Below are 16,290 nucleotides of genomic sequence, written 5' to 3' on the forward strand. Positions count from 1 at the left end.
TTACTCCACCAATTTGCATTTTGACAAATTTATGCTACCTCTTCATGTCACTTTAATTCATGCAGATTTTCTTATATGTTGATGAGAAGTCAACCATTTTGTGTAACTTTACTAATGAAAATGAATAGGATGTTTATGGATCACATGTCTTGTTGGGATGATGTTACTCATTTTTTTTAGGTGATGCAATGTTGTTTCTATGATATTTTTATTGTTGACACACTAGGAAAAGTTCCACATATGTTTTTGTTGTTGTGATGTTGCTACTCTATTTTATGACACTATTTTTTCTTGATATTCAAGAGTCCACATGGGAGCTGCTACTCATTCAAGTCAACCAAGATCGTTGTGCTAGAAAAGATCTGACCACCTTTTGATAATACAACCTAATTGGTTGCGATAGTTACAATTTCTCATTTTGGTTTCTTACAAAATGAAAACATTTTTACATCATTTCTATTATTTTCAAGAAATTGTTTTAATCTATTAAACAAGTCTCTTAGATTGGGCAGCCTAAGAATCAAAATATTCCCATGGCTGATTTTGGTATTGATCAAATTATAAATGATGTAATTCTATAAATATAGGAACCAGTTACCTCATGCATGGGTGCAACCATCATCATTTTTAGAATTGTGCATCTGTATTTTTCTAAGTTAATACAATATTTCATGGGTTCATGGCTCAATTGTGCTTTTTTTTTTAGCTTGTGAGCTATGAATCACCATATCCCTACTAAGGAGGAAGGGAACTCCTCTTTAGTAAGGATTGTTGTGTTAGCAAGGTATTGTAATAGTTGTATTTTAATTTTCTTGTAGGTTATGTTTAATAATGTTTAGTTATCATTGTTACAAACTTTTATTGATGTGTTGCAATTATTGATTATTAATTAGTTTGCAGAATACTTGACAGATTTGTTGTGTGACATCATAGTTCCTAGATCAATCCCTTTCTTAGTTGTGTATAACTCTTATTCAATTGTTGCTACGATTTTCTGAGTTCTTGTTGAACGGGTTATTAGATTGAGTATTGTTTTACATATTATAGTGTGATACACATTTAATGGTTTGGTAATTATAATGGGTTTGGTGATTGAGTGATTGCATTTGAATGGTTTATGCATTTTCTTTCCATAAGTGCTATTTCTTTTTCCTGCAAGTATGATCTTGAATTATTGAGTGATGCTTGTTCTAGCAGAGTGAATTCAATTTTAGTACTTTGTGCAAAGTGATTAAAATACTAAAGGATTTGGCAGTGATGATTTCAATGTGCAAGAAGTGAAGAGCTACAACGACTTGTATTTTGATTGAATGCCATGATATTAGATATATATTTTGGTATTGATCAATGTTAGTGTTACCTACATATACTTTGCACAATAACCTTTAAATAAAAATACCTACCCTGGTTGACAATTTATGTATTTGAAATTAATTCATTCTAATTAAAACATAATTAATTCAACCAACATTCTGGCACCATTGTTGGGGAGGTTATTAAAGTTGTATAACTAGGATTGGCTCTTTTATTAGATGAATTTTTGAATACAATGCATTAGAAGTGCTCCTGGATCTTATTTGACAGGGTGGTAAGAACCTATGCATCACTTTGACATGTTTTGGTTTCAACCTCATAAGGATTCAAGACACATGGATTGGATGAATAGAGAAGGAAAGAACATGGTGACCCAAAAAATACTAACCATCAAGGAAAAAGAGTACACGGAGGAAGGAAAAACCAAGATCTAGGGCGAGTAACATTTATTTTGGGACTAAAATCATCTTTGTTGCCAAAAAATATTTTGGACATAGAATCTCATGAGCCTTCAACCTCAAAATAAATTCCAATAATTTTTTGGTCATCAATATTAGCAAAGGAATAGTATCATGACATATTGGAAGGACAAGGAGGTAAAAAAGGGCATAATGTGGAATATCAAGATTTGAATCCAGAGAAACATCCCCTTAATCATTTTGTCCCAAACTCAAGAAGTATTGTAAAATAGCCTGAGAAACCATTAGAACTCATAGCCAAGGGAGCAACAAATGCCTAAAATTGTTGTGCAAAACCCTCACGTTTTGTGGGAGAATCATATGGTGGATAAAATAGTTACTACCTTTGAATTCCTTATTGGGGATGTCGAAGGGCAAGCTCTAATGAAGAATATACATCTATCAGCCCTTCCAAACTTTTAGGTCATAGTCAGTGAAGATCCAAATGCTTTTCTTTTTGAATTCAATGTTTTATGGCAAAGTTATGATTACACCTCAAATTCCCATAAATTAAAACTATTCCCTACTACTCTAAAGGAAGCTAAATTAACATGGTTCATGGGACTTGTTGGTCCATTTATCTCTTCATCAGATGACATGAAGAAAATATTCTTGGAAAGTACCAAGATTATTACCAAGCTAAGGATAAAAGGGAAGAATTATTTATGATGTCCCATAGGGAAGAGGAATTTTTGGAATATTATATTGAGAACCTTCAATGCAACTTACAAAGGTCCAAGCATAGTAATTTGGATAAGAGCATTTTGAAGACAATTCCAATCAAGGGAATGAAGGATGACTATATGGATATGTTGAACCTCATGGGAAAAGGGGACATATCTAAGAAATTGTATGATGACATAGTTGCACTTTGATTATGAAACTCAAGAGGATAAACAAGAAAAAAAACTATGGCATGAGATGCCTTTGCTAGAATACAAAAATCAGTCAATGGTGAGGTGGTAAGAGCAAAGATCAATCATTTATTTGAAAATTTCAAAATTTATATGGTTATCTTGTTGTCTTCTTAAGTATACATGTTACGGGTCAAACAAAGGCATATTGAGGCTAATAAATCCCTTTCTATATTCTTCCCTAATTGTTGAAAGAAGTGTCCTCTTAAGGAATTCTCGCTTAATAATATAGAATTTTGTAACATCTGTGAGAAAGAGAATTCTACAGTGAATTTCCCATCATTAATAGGACTAAAAGCAATATTCAAGGAATCATGTGAAGAGGTTGAGATATCATACTTCATCCCTTTCTATATTGTTCCCTAATTGTTGAAAGAAGTGCCTTCTTAGGGAATTCTCGCTTAATAATATAGAATTTTGTGACATCTATGAGAAAGTGAATTCTACAAGGCATTTCCCATCATTACTAGGATTGAAAGTAGTATTCATAGAATCATGTGAATAGGTTGAGATAACATACTTCATCGGCTCTAGGATACCATGGAAAACTCAACCACTAGTTATGGTTCAAGATCCTTTATCTTATTTCAATATTTGTCCTAATATGTATAATGCTTAGTAGGTTTCCCAAAAATGTAATATATTATAGCCACTTGGAATTTTTCTAACCCTTTTTTGCTTCAATACTTAATGCATTTTCCCTAGCGGCCTTCTCCTCCAAATCAATCATTTTCATGGCCTCAAGGATGGTGTGCAGCCTCTTTCCTAAGACAATTTCATGTGGAATTATGCTTATAGTAGCAATAGTTATAACATCCTTCCAGTACATGATTTGGTAACCCTCCTTTACGATCTCACTTACCTATGCAACCTAACCCTAACCAAATAATAAGGTAGTGAAACATGTTGAAGTTCCCGCTTTCCCCATTTACTGAAACTCTCCTATTGGATTAAATGAAGTATAATTATGATTATGGAGGATAGTAAATATAAGAGTTCACCCTATTAATACAAAAAAAAAAGTGAATAGGATAATTTACCCACGGAAAAAACTCCAAACCAAATATCATTAGATACACAACAGGCTAAACCCTTTGTAACAACTAATGAAATTGTTACTCTTGAGAACATTTTAACAACAATGTTGTTGTTACTACTGAAAGTATTACAACTGTCACATTGATATCACTATTATTGTGGGGCTTGTAACAGTCAAGGTTGCTATCAATACTAAGACTCCTATGAACCCACCTCATCTAGAAATATTAGATGTAGCTAAAGCTACCCCACAACCTAAGACTTATTTTTTGAAGGAATTAAAGAAATTGTATATCTCAATTCCATTACTCAAAGGAATTATATATGTCCCAATTTATGAAAAACGAGTAATGGAACTTTTTGTCAGGAAACATATTAGGAAACCATGAGATCCTCCCATTGTGAATGTGGTGAGAAAATTGTCAAAATTAATGTACTTGAAATTCCACTGACCAAGTATAATGACCCAGGGAATTTGACAATAATTATCCATATTAGAAGAACAACCATTCTAATTACATTGGTTGACTTGGATGTCACAATAAATAGAATGACCACGAAAATCATTGAGCTTCTTAGATTCACCAATCTAAGACCAACCCCAGGAATATACAGCTAATCCCCTAGTGCTATAGCCCAAGACACACCTAGGAGGATACCCCATAATTTTGGGAAGACTCTAGTCAGGCACTACAAATGAATTTATTAGCTACATATCGAGTTTCGTGACCATATCTAATGGAAATACTACAAAGAACCTTTTCCTTTACCCTCCAACTAGACCAAGTGTTGATTATGAAAACCCTTAGTGGCATGAATTTGAGCTTAAAGGGGATGATGCAAGACCAATCCTTACTATTAGCAAGGCCTTGTACTAAAAAAATGAAATAAAGGATGATAATATCAATAGTTTTATTAATAACCCTTATGTTATTACTTATATAGTATCCAAACTATTTACCTCTATAATGAATGAACCCTATTTTGATGATCTTATTTTAGAAAAGATACCAATTGCACAAAATATTAAGAGTGTCCCAATTGACCTCAAGGTAAGAAATACCTTAAACATTAACCTTAATTTATCTCTGCACAAATAAAAAATATGATACATTGTGTGAAGAAACATAAATAAGCTTTTGCAAGGGATTATATGGACATGAAAGGAATTCCCCTGGTTTGTGAACTCATCATATTTATTTAAAGGAAATCTTTCATCTTGTCTAGAAATTGTAACAATGAATAAACCCAACTTTGAAAGATATTGGTAAAGAAGAAATTCAAAAATTATTGAATGCAAACTTCATTTGTCCAATCTATGATAGTTAGTGGGTGTCTCGACTTCTTGTTGTTCCTAAGAAGAATGGAAAGTGGTGAATATATGTTGAATATAGGGATCTCAATAAGGCCACTCAGAAGCACCACTTCCCTTTACCTTTGATTGATCAAGTCCTTGATTCCTTATCTAGAAAGAATTTTTTCTTGATGAGTTTAGTGGTTATAATCAAATCGATATCTCCCCTAAAGACCGGGATAAAACTACCTTCACTTTCCCTTGGGGTACATTTTCCTATAGAGTATTTCAGGCTCTATAATGCACCGAATACCTTTCAAATTCCATTGCAATGTGATGAAAAATAAACGCCATTGCAATATGATGAACAACAAATTCCATTGCATTGTGACAAATAATATCTATCATCGCAATGTGATAAATAATAAATTCCATTGGAATGTGAAGAACAATGAACACATTTGATAAAATTTTAATTGTAAATATGGATTTATAGATGTAAGGAAGTTATTATTGAAAATTTCATTCGCTGATTTAGAGGACATGAAGAAAATATGTCAGCATCTTTGATTCTAAACCATATAATTGAGATTTTTTGTTAGGAAAAATATTGATATGTCAATTTCCAATAGGAAAACACCTATCAACGTAATTAAAAATGAAAAAGCTAGAATTATTTTTGTTTTTGTTGGATGTGGTTCATGAACTCCAGATATCAATGACCACTATGTCCATGAAAACATTGTTATGGGAAGATCCACCTAAAGGGATCACTTCTCATTGGCTCATTAAAAGAGTCTAACCTGAGAGAATTGACCCTGTGACCTCAATAACAAGATACTTTAACAATGAGAACCCAACCAATTGAGCTAACCCTCATAGATTTTAAATTAATATTCATTTTAATATAATAATAATTAATATATATATATATATATATATAGAGAGAGAGAGAGAGAGAGAGAGAGAGAGAGAGAGAGAGAGAGAGAGAGAGAGAGAGAGAGAGAGATTTTTATGAGTTTGTTTCATGGCTATTGCAATAATAATAAATTATTCATGTGGATGGGTAATTTCAAGCTTTTTTCATATTTTTGTTAGAGATGTTTGTTTTCTTAAATAAGATTAAAATTAAAGATAAGTAAGTTATATATTGAGAGAGATTATTTTAATTTATCAATGAAGGTTTGATATTTTATCTCCAACTCATATACAACTACCAAACTAATATGAACCTAACTGCGAGGGAATTGAGGAGAATTGAATGTGTGACATCCCAATAGCAAGGTTATTTAGCAATGGGACATCGACTAATTGAGCAAACCCTCAAAGCTATTATTACCATTAATATTATTGTTATTGTTAATATTGTGAATATAATAGTTATTACTTAATATTATTAATAACACTAATATTAATAATAATATTAATGTTATTGCTAACCTTAATAAAAATATTATTATAGAATAATAATATTATTACATTAGGATAAGATAGGTTATCACATGTAATAATAATATTTTCAATTGATCGGAGAATCCACAGAGTAAACATTTTTGAACCAACGTTTCGAATCCCAAGTGGGATCCATTTTTGGACGTTCTAATCATCAGAAAGGAAGATGGCTCTCTAGGCCACAAGGTTTTCAGAAAGTCTACCCACACGGAAAGTTACCTCCATGCGGATTCCCACCATCACCCGGCCCAGAAGTTTGGTGTCCTAAACACCCTTACCATCAGAGCCCTTCGAATTTCCGACTGAGAGCATCTGATTGAAGAAAAGAGGCATTTGGTTTCAGTTTTCAAGAATATAGGCTACAAAGAGCATGAGATTAAAAAAGGCATAGAGAGAGCTGAAAGAAAGTTGTCATCCCATGAGCATAAGGCGCAAGATCAGCCTCAAGGTAAGATTTTTCTTCCTTATATCCTTGGTGTTACAGACAAAATCGCAAAAATCCTAAGGAAGAAGAACATTTTCACTCATTTCTCAGCTCCGGGTACCATCAGACAAGGTTTGAAGTCTGTTAAAGATGATATTGACAATCTTCAGCTTAAGGGAGTCTATAAGATAGACTGCTCTTGTGGAAAAAGCTACATAGGTGAAACAGGTCGCTCCCTCCAGACTAGGCTCAAAGAACATGGCGCTGATATCAAGAATGGAAGATCTCGTACCTCAGCACTCGCAGAACACTCCTTGAAGACTAAGCACCATATTTGCCTGGAAAACGCTTCGATTATCGCAAGAGAGGAACACCATCAAAGACGGAAGATCAGAGAAGCTCTTGAAATTATGAAGTATCCTTAGAATCTGAACAGAGACAATGGTTTGGAAATTAGCGGAAGCTGGCTGCCCTTGATCAATGAAGTTAAAAGTCGCCATCCCATCCCCAGGTAATGCATCCTCAGGTATGTTGTCCTCTTTTATTCTATAATAATTTAATTTCTTTCTAGCTATCAATGAATTTATTCATTAGTTAACTATATATTAACTATTTATGTTTTCTAATATAATGTAATAAATATATAGAATTTATTAGTTTATTCTTTAAAATATTTATTATAAGAATTATTAATTTATTATAACACATTAATTTTATAATTAATTAATAATAATAATTATTATTAATATAATATTTAATTATTATTATATAATAAGAATAATAATTATCAATTATTATACATTATTCAAATAAAAATAAAAATAAAAATAGAAATTAATTATTTATTATAAAATAATTGATTATAATTAATTAATAATAATAATAATTATTAATATAATATTTAATTATTATTATATAATAATTATCAATTATTAAATAATTATTATACATTATTCAAATAAAAATAAAAATAAAAATAGATATTAATTATTTATTATAAAATAAAAATAGAAATTAATTATTTATTATAAAATAATTGATTATTAATATTAATTTTGATTTATACATTAGTTATTTTATAAATATATGAATTATTATATTAATCTAGTATAAATAATTAATTATTAATAAGATCAAATATTTATTAATTTAATTTATTTTGAAATCAAGTAGTTCATCATTATTATTTTAATTATATAAAAAGATTTTATATAAAAAGTCTATGTTAATTTATTTATCAGCTATCTTATTAATTAATATATGAATTATTATATTCATCTATTTTAATTAATTAATTCATGAATTATTAATTATTTAATTCATTAATTATTATTTTAATTAATTAATTCATGAATTATTAATTATTTATATTTTCTAATATAATTTAAATTAATATATTAATCAATTAATATGATTTAGAAATTTATTATTTAGATTAGCTGTAAATATTATTCATTTATAATATGTTTTGATCTTATTAATTAATAATTGGTATTATAAAAAAGAAAATTTTAATTATTATTATTTAGTAATAGTTAATTATTTATTATATAATAATTATTTATTATCATATTAATATTAATATTACATTAATTAATGTATAAGTTATTATTATATTAATTTATTTGAATGTTAATTATTAAGAATAATTAAAATAAAATATAATAAAAATGATAATAATAATAATAAATTAAAATTAGGGTTCTAGCCGACTGTTTGTTCCTCCTTAGATAGTTTTGGCCTCGTTAGTATTTATTTTCCCTGCTTGCTCTTCTCTTATCATCATTCTTCAGCCCTGATGATGGATCCCACTTGGGATTCGAAACGTTGGTTCAAAAATGTTTACTCTGTGGAGATCAATTCAAAAGATAAAAACCACAGATCTCTCAAATCCAAAATAATAATATTATATCTAATTATTATATTAATAATAATATAGTTACTAACAATGTATTAATCATTATTATTATTAAAAAATAATTTAATATTTTTGTTAAATTGTTATTATTTTCATTGATAAGTATATTTTAATTATTTTATGTTTTTTTAGTTTGTGAGGGTTAGTTTAATTTCTAATCATTGTGTTTTGAAATATTATTTTAATCGTGTGATTCAAAATTCAAATTTCGTGTGGTTCAAGCCCCCAGAAAAAATTAAATATTTTTCATTAATATGGTCCTATTATAATGATTAACATAAGCACATAAAAAAAATGTCAAACAGTGATGTACCTAGTAATGTAATGTGGTTGATTGACGTTACTTTAATGGAGAATCCGATTACAACTAAACGGTATGAATTTATAGGCTTTTCATTAATATGGTTGCATGATAATAATTAACATAAGCATAAAAGACAGTGCAGGGATGTACACAGTAATGTGGTTGATTGACCTTACTTTAATGGGGAACCTGTTACAACTAAACGGTAGATGGGTAATAATTATTCATGTAGATGGGTAATTTCAAGTTCTTTTCATATTTTTGTTAGAGACCTTTGTTTTGTTTTTTAAATAAGATTAAAGTGAAAGATAAGTACGTAAGTTATATAGGGAGAATATTTTAATTTATTAATAAAGTTTGATATTTTATCTCCAACTCAAATACCAGAGTAAAAAAAAATTGAAATTTAGGACTAAGATTAAAATCTATTTAACAAAATAGTTAATATAAATTCAACATTTCACTTATATGAATCAACTATGGGTGAGAAGTATAACAAGATTTTCTACCAACCACCCAAGTTTATATATATATATATAATTTTTAAAGAAGGATATTGTATTTTATGAAAAATGTTTTTTTTTCCAAAATCATAATTTTAATAATAAAAAATGTTTATTACTTGAAATCTAGAGTAATACTATAAAAGTATAAACATATTTTTCCCTTATCATGGCTGAATTTTTCCCCACAAAGTTTTGAACCAGTGACCTTTACTCTATGGAGTGCCTTAACATAACACCATGTCATCGTTTGGTTTATGTGCTAGGATTATTTATAATTTTACTTATATGTTATTAAATAATTAAGAGAATCATTTGAATATCACCATAGTTTTGTCAACTTAGGTTCAAGAAGGTGGGTAATGAAAAGATATTTTGAAAATTAGATTGAGTGTGAGTATAATATGGGCAATGTAAGAGAACATGTTTTCCATATTAAACCCTAAATGATGACATACGCTTTCATCCCATGGTGTTTCATGGTCATCCAAAACCACTAATGTAGTGTATCATTCATTGTCAAGCCATACCCATTAATGTAGTGATGATTCATGATCAATTTAAACCATTTATAGTAAGCCAAAACAACATGAGCATGTAGAAGTTGATAGTCATCCACAAAACCAATGCATGTGATGGTTGAGGTTAGTCCACAAAAACCTATAGGTGTAATAATTGAGGGTAACAAGAAATCCCATATTATGTTTGAGGTTAATAAAAAGAAAACCTAATATGTTAACTAATGATGATGCATGCCAAATGAAAGGTACACATGTAATTTTTTGTTATTCAAGAATGGTTGATGAATTTTGCATAGGAAGGAGTTTAGTAAATATCTAGCCGATACAGTCGTTGGTGACCCATTATCCCACTATATGATGGCTATCTTATATGGATTCCAAAAAACACAATTCTTATGTTTGGTAGTTACAAGATGAAATTCATAGGTTGGTCAAAACATAGATTTTTATAATCAAGATGTTCTGCAATTCATAGTGAATCATGTGTTGCAAATGATAACATACTGACAAAGCCCTTAACAAATGGAGATTAAGAAAAGTAGTGGTTAACAGGGAGTGATGGAATATATAAATCCTACTTGTCTTGGATGTGATCATATTTCTGAATTGTTATGATTATTGGTAATTATATAGAGCTTATATGTATGAGAAGATTTTGTTTCTAACGTTTAGGAGGTAGTTAGATCTTGTTGGTTGAGAGATATTCTCCAAATAGTTAACTTCCTATATTAGTGTGTTGTTGAGATATTCTCCCATGTAGATGATTGTGTGATGAAGATAGTTTTTCTATCTTGAGACGATGTTGTTGCATTTATATTTCTATCATTACATTATTTAATAGAGAGCTCAATGCATATTTTCTTTGTATTAAAATATATACTCTTTAGGTTTTCTAAGATAAATAAGATATTATTTGTTATTTGTAAACATTGTATATCGAAGTCATATATTGAGCTAATCATATTTCATATGAGGAATATGCATGTTTCATTCCAGGTCAAGGAATCTTAGACAACAAGGATCAAAATCATTACAAGGGTATGTACTCATTATGAATTCAAACACGACAGATGTGTGAATTGAAATAGTGTGGAGAAGGTAACCTCATTTCTCCCAACCACCCAATCCACATCTAATTGACATAGACAGACACAAGAGAGGGTGGGTGGGGGAGGAGGGGGTTAAAACGTTCCAATGGTGTGCATTTCACAAATATGTGCAAATTCTTTCTGGACACAACCTGGGGTTGAAATGTGACGTGTGTGTGTGTGTGTGTGTGTGTGTGTGTGTGTGTGTGTGTGTGTGTGAATTAGTGTAAATTCACTTAATTCTCGATATGTGATGTATTGAGAGGAATAAAATCCTTCAAGCTAAAAATCCTTTTTAGAGTACAAAAATTGACGAAATAATTGCACATTGATGGATTTGATCCTCTCAATATATGATAGATCTAGAATTAAAATAAATCTATAGTGGTGGTTAACCATGGGAATCAACTTTCTTTAAACTACTAAGAATGTTTAGTATATTCATTGTAGATCTCATTATAAACAAGAAACTATAGTAGACCTCGAAGCCTTTATTCAAGAGTGATAATTTTATCAAAACACTACAAATGTTAAGAAAATATCCTACTTTCTTTATTTGCATCAAATTACATGTTAATACATCATTATTGGATCCATGTAATACTATTTAGGCTAAGAAGATGTGTATGCATTAGAGCTTCTTAACATCCATACAAACATAGAGTTAAAGGAAATTATTCATTAAGATCACAAACCATGTTACTCTTTATTGCTTATTCATTTGATATCTTTAATAATTCAAAAATGTGTGAGACAATTAATGTCATGTTCTCCATCACTTACTTAAGAATCCACCCAAGCATAGAAAAAATGTCACTCCAAGCATTGAAGTTAAAAAGGATGTGCCCAAGAAACCTTCTTCTTGGGATGAAAATGAGAGTAAGGCATTTTCAAAATATTTTATAAACAATGTATCATCATAATACTGTTAATGTTTGCAAAAACAAGAATAAGAAAGTGAGTATGTGATAGATAAATATGCATAAAAATGAGAAAAAAAGTAATGATCAATCTAGACAATGAAAAATTGAATATTTAATGATATTAAAAATTTAATGAACAAAATCACAATTCTGGTTGTTGTAATCAAGTTTTATTAGATTGAGAAAGTCATTTTTTTCATATCATTTATATCTTTAATTTTTCCATTACAATAATTAAGTGACATGAATATAGTAGAAAAAACTAAATATTAAAAAAAAATACCACATTATCACTAAGAATACATAAACACATAACATCTATAATGCAACAAAATAACTATAAAGTAATAAATTTAGGCCGATAGGCCTTTCTTTGAATCAGTTCAATATCATCTACACTTTTTTTTCCTTTTAATACCTAGCACACACTTTGTAAAACACTTGTATGGTTAAAATTTAGACACGTCATTTTTTTTGCTACACGTATCCATCTTCACAATTGTGCACTCAACGCATTATATAAATACAACCCACCCTCACACTATCCATCATATTCTTGCTTGCGTTCTCCTCTCTTAGTGAAACGGTCACAGAGCTCTTCGTTTACAGGTATGGCCTCTTGATCTTCTCTTCCCTATTTCCTTGTGAAGATATCAATGATGTCTGCTTCGGAAGAGTTTTCATCGTTTTTGGTTAACAAGTTTGTGAATTTCATTACCTTTGGATCTGACCCTATTTCTGTGTTTTGTCTCCTTCGTGTCTTATGTGGGGAATTTTTCTTTAATATGATACTAAGGTCTGACTGTTTAGAGCTTCATTCCTGGGCAAATCTCAGATTTGCAGCTTCTTTATACATGTCTTAACTTTAGGGCTTCTTTCAATTTTTTGTATCTTTGCCAAAAAGTAGCTAGAAGACAGTCAAACCCTAGCCGACTACAATATCCAAAAGGAATCGACCCTACACCTCGTGCTTCGTCTGAGAGGTGGCATGCAGATCTTTGTCAAAACCCTCACCGGCAAGACGATAACTTTGGAAGTTGAGAGCTCAGACACCATTGACAATGTTAAGGCCAAAATCCAGGACAAGGAAGGTATTCCACCTGACCAGCAGCGTCTGATCTTTGCTGGAAAGAAGCTCTAAGATGGTCGAACAATGAATTAGTTACAGTAATAATGAAAGTAAGGCACTGTAACTGATTTTTTCTCAGTGGTTTTAATGGCAAAGAGACAAACAAGGGTGTAAACCCTGATGAGGCCATTGCATTTGGTGCAGCAGTGCAAGGTAGCATTCTTAGTGGAGAAGGTGGAGAAGAAACTAAAGGTAAAGTAGGTCCACAGTTTCTACATTTTATATTGTTCAGTTCTGAATGAATTTTTGGTTTTTTATCCAGCAATTTGAAATCTTGTTGCTCTTATTTATGTGCAGAAATACTTTTACTGGATGTGGCTCCTCTAACCTTGGGTATTGAGACTATTGGTGGATAGGAGAATCAAACCTGTAATATGTTGGCAGGGGAGTTCCTCAAATTGCGGTTACATTTGAAGTGGATGCCAATGGTATCTTGAATGTTAAAGCAGAGGACAAGGGCACCAGAAAATATGAGAAGATCACTGTCACAAATGACAAAGGAACACTGAGCCAAGAGGAAATTGAAAGAATGGTGAGACAGGCGGAAGAGTTCGCAGAGGAGGACAAAAAGGTCAAGGAATGTATTGATGCCTATAACGGTTTGGAAACATATGGTTATAACACGAGAAACACAATTAACGACCAGGACAATCTTCCTGACAAAATCGACTCTGATGATAAGGAGAAAATAGATGCAGCATTGAAGGAGGCACTCGAATGGCTGGACGAGAACCAGTCCTCTTCTCTACACTTGTGTCCATAAAAGATAAGTGAACCATTCTTTTATGTTTGTTATGTGTTGTGTGGCACCTGAGTCATACCATGTGTCCTTTGACTCTTTCCTATCAACTGAATTATTGTCGACAGAAATATTTTTGTCTATTAAACCTTTCACATGAAAGATCATATAGGTTTTCCCTACATTCTTCTTCAAATAGCTTGTCTCACCACAATAGAAACAAATCAGACATTATTCTAATTTGAATGAAATTTTTCTCTCCTGCTTTATTTGTTTCTGATTGGGTTTTCTGACATATCTTGGTCTGAAAATTTCCTTCTTACATTGTTCTGAAATATTTTCTGCTTTCTTTTTCCTTTTCTGTCGCTTTGGCAACAAAATCGTTATCATTTTCCTTGGTTCTTTTCCTCCTCAAAATTGTTTATTGTGTTGCTCATTTTGCAGCGAGATCTCCTCAAGCTCTTTAAAGGACAAAGACAGTGTTGTTACTATAATTATCAAAGTCGTTGCAAAATATTTGAAAGAACAAGGCAAACTACTTAAAATAATTAAGGTCAATGCTCTCTTCTATCCTCTATCAACCTGCAATTTACTGATCTCTAACATGTCAGATGATTGGTTATTGAACCTTCTTCTTAAATTATCAAGTGTCACAATTTGAGAGTTTCATGTACTACTAGAAGCTTTTCCTGATCTTGAAGGATATCCTCAACATCCTGGACATAGGGAATAATGTCGTCTGCAATTGATAGGGTGACAATCATCAAAGCCTCTCTTAAATTGTGGTATGTATGAATTGTCTTCATTCTTTATTCCCTAACAGCGTAATTCTTCCCATGTAATTTATGGCAGTCAGAAAGAATTCCTCCTTGTGTAAGTCCTGCCATAACTGCTCCTTCCTAGATGCATATCAATTTTAATAAACTCTCAACCATGTGTGTCAATTTCAACTCTTTTGAGAAAAGCAAGGACAGAGAATCTAGTCCTGACTTCAAACACCAAAACCCAGTTTTTGTTGGTTGTACTGAGGGAACATTTAATTAACTGTTTCACCCTGTTAACCAAAGGTTTCAATGTGTGACTAGCAAACCAAACAACACTTTCCGTTTAATAAATTTACTCTCTTACCGTACCAGAAATCTTCCAATGCTACAAACAGCAATGATTTTCTCCAATTAGCAGCATGAAAATAACATATACGATACCTTCATATTTTTCCTCTTTGTTTTCTTGATGATAAAGTTTTAAGAATACCGTGAATCTGAAGATACGACCTACTGCCTCCAGATAGCAGTAAACATGAATAGCATCCAAGGACAGCAGCAACAACGAACTCTACCTTCAACTTTTTCCTCTTTGTTTTTTTAATGATCAAGTTTTAAGAATACTTGGAATCTAAAGAGACAATATGTTGCCTTCAGATAACAGTGAACATCAATAGCAGTCATTGTATAGGAGCAACAATGAACTTGTGTAATCAGCATCTGGTCACAAAAGCCTCCAGAAAATAAACCAAAATGATGATTTTTTCAGCGGAAATGTATTCTTATTACCATTAACTACTTCTTCATGATGGAGCAACATCATCTTCTGGAGTGGTCTCTTCAAATCTTCAATATGTTGGGTCCAATAAATGCCACTAATAGGCTGAAAAAATATCTGCACATCATGACAATCAGTTGCAGAAGATTTTTGTTGGAAATGATATCTCTACTATTGTTGTAGCTGTGATACAATATTGATTTTGAGCATGAAGGTTTTCACAGTGAGTAATAAATGTCATGTGATTTTCTGGAATTAAATGTGCTGGACTTTAGAAACATTTCGATGTTTTGAGTGGACATCACGGTCATCATCAGGGATCAAATTAAAGCATTTTGAAGGATAGAAAAGAGTGAGACCTTAAACCAAATAAATAGGAAATCAGTAATTGCTCCACTAAACTTGCCCTCTCTTTCATCATATCTCTTTCTATTTAATTTCTATTATTCCTTCTAAACTATTAATAGTATCAATATTAATAGACCACTGTTTAATAGTATTAATATTTTATAACTAATTCCTAATGACTATTTTTTTCATTTCTTATTTATTCCGTTTAACGGCTCATTCTTTTCCATGTTTTAAAAAGCTTTAGTTGGATCCCTTGATGATGGATGGAGTGTCCACTCAAAACATTAGGATGTTTGTAAACTTCCATAGTTTATTCTAGAAGATTGCATTACAACCATGTTGATTTTTGAGACAACACACAAAAAAAGACTCATGAGA

General features: G+C 31.0%; 1 pseudogene across 1 annotated transcript; it reads left to right on the top strand.

Moving 5' to 3' along the window:
- Positions 1 to 13,139: 13,139 nt before the first annotated feature.
- Positions 13,140 to 14,404, top strand: LOC149250637 (luminal-binding protein 2-like; annotated as a pseudogene). The gene is made up of 3 exons (XR_016265438.1): positions 13,140 to 13,242; positions 13,350 to 13,472; positions 13,578 to 14,404. The product of XR_016265438.1 is annotated as a luminal-binding protein 2-like (transcript).
- Positions 14,405 to 16,290: the final 1,886 nt, after the last annotated feature.

Source organism: Pinus tabuliformis, chromosome 7 (genome assembly GCF_031772625.1).
Source record: "Pinus tabuliformis cultivar Carrire ecotype Pingquan chromosome 7, CPIR1, whole genome shotgun sequence".
Classification (NCBI taxonomy): Eukaryota; Viridiplantae; Streptophyta; class Pinopsida; order Pinales; family Pinaceae; genus Pinus; species Pinus tabuliformis.